General features: G+C 51.2%; 1 pseudogene; it reads right to left on the bottom strand.

Annotated features, from left to right (window-relative positions):
* Positions 1–549: 549 nt before the first annotated feature.
* Positions 550–757, bottom strand: LOC146076270 (U2 spliceosomal RNA; annotated as a pseudogene).
* Positions 758–1,796: the final 1,039 nt, after the last annotated feature.

The raw sequence follows: 1,796 nt of genomic DNA, 5'->3' as shown, positions 1-1,796 counted from the left end.
AAATTGTCCTACCCCATCCAAAAGGACAGGGTAAGGACGTGAAGCGCTAACCTAAAGGGAAGTGCGCAGTGCAAGTGCCATTCGTGCAAGGTGACTTGGGATCACCCGTGCATGTCCGGCACCCCCGAGTTTCCCCGGGGGCACAGTGCAGCCTCGGACTCCAGGCAGCCAGCCAGTCAGCGTCCGACCAAGTGTTTCTCCGTCTCACCAGCAGGTACTTTCCAGCCCCTGGCATGGGAATGGGTACTCCACTGGGCTTTTCGAAAGACTCCCTTAGGGGCTGCACCCCCCTCGGAAGAGCAATCTACTCAGTCCCAGTGTTTCTCCGCTCCCAGGGTTAAGATACTCGGCTGAGCTTTTCGCGGTCTCCCCATCAGAGGCTACGAACCTCTGGAACAGGAGCCATCTACTCAGTCCCAGCCTTTCTCCGCTCCCTGGGAATGGATACTAGACTGAGCCTTTCGCTGTCTCATCCTTCGGGGGCTACAAACCCCGTCAAGAGAGTCAAACTACTAAGCCCAGTGTTTCTCCCCCCTCCTACCAGTGGGTTTACGGAACCTCCTACCACTGGCAGAGGTGAAGATACTTAGTGAGACTTTTCACTACTCCCGGGAAAAAACAGAGGGGTCCCACACCCTCCGCCCATCAGAGCAGCTACTCAGTCCCACCTTTCTCTATTCTCTGCCAGAGGCCAGTCCATACCAACTGATAAGAACAGATACTACACTTGATCTTAGCCAAAAGGCCGAGAAGAAAGTCATTACTACGCAAATGCCACAAAGCATCCCGCTTACAATACTCCAAACAGCACAGAGACAAGCCTCAAAACTTCTGGAACAAAGTCATTTGGAGTGATGAGACCAAAATTGTATTATTTGGCCACAACTATAAACGTTACATTTGGAGAGGAGTCAACAAGGCCTATGATGAAAGGTACACCATTCCTACTGTGAAACACGGAGGTGGATCTCTGATGTTTTGGGGATGTGTGAGCTGCAAAGGCTGGAAACTTGGTCAAAATTGATGGCAATATGAATGCAGCATGTTATCAGAAAATACTGGAGGAAATTTGGCACTCATCAGCCCGGAAGCTGTGCATGGGACGTACTTGGACTTTCCAACATGACAATCATCCAAAACACAAGGCCAAGTCGACCTGTCATTGGCTACAGCAGAATAAAGTGAAGTTTCTGGAGTAGCCATCTCAGTCTCCTGACCTCAATATCATTAAGCCACTCTGAAGAAAGGGCAGCTTTACCATCTGAGAAAATAAAGAGCTTCATCCACAACTACCACAAAATACTTTGTGATGCGACGCGATTGGACCCGATTTTTAATTGTACAGGCACCCAGATGCCTGATTCCTATGTTTAATGCCCCCCCAGACCTGATTTTTTATTGTACACCCACCCTGATGGGTAATTACTATGTTAAATGGCCCCCCATTGTTAATGCCACCCCACTATCAACGACAACCCAAAGCATGGCGAGCGCAGTGGTACGCGTCCTCCGACCTTTTCATACCCCCACTATCCACTTCGGTTGATTTTATATAGTGTAGCGAGCGCAGCAAGCCACCGAGACCGAAGCGTGGTGAGCGGACGCGGATTAATTCCCATATATTCCGCGTGCGCTCGCCATGCTTCGGGCTCGCTGCGCTCGCCACACTATATGAAATCAACTCCATGCCGACGTGGATAGTGGGGGTATGAAAAGGTCGGAGGACATGTACCGCCGCCCCTCGCGGGCTCGCTGCGCTTGCCACGCTTAGGGTTGGCGTTGATACTGGGGTGGCG

This window comes from Crinia signifera, chromosome 4 (assembly GCF_055691185.1).
Source record: "Crinia signifera chromosome 4, ASM5569118v1, whole genome shotgun sequence".
Classification (NCBI taxonomy): domain Eukaryota; kingdom Metazoa; phylum Chordata; class Amphibia; order Anura; family Myobatrachidae; genus Crinia; species Crinia signifera.
This window is presented reverse-complemented; position numbering and strand designations above follow the sequence as displayed.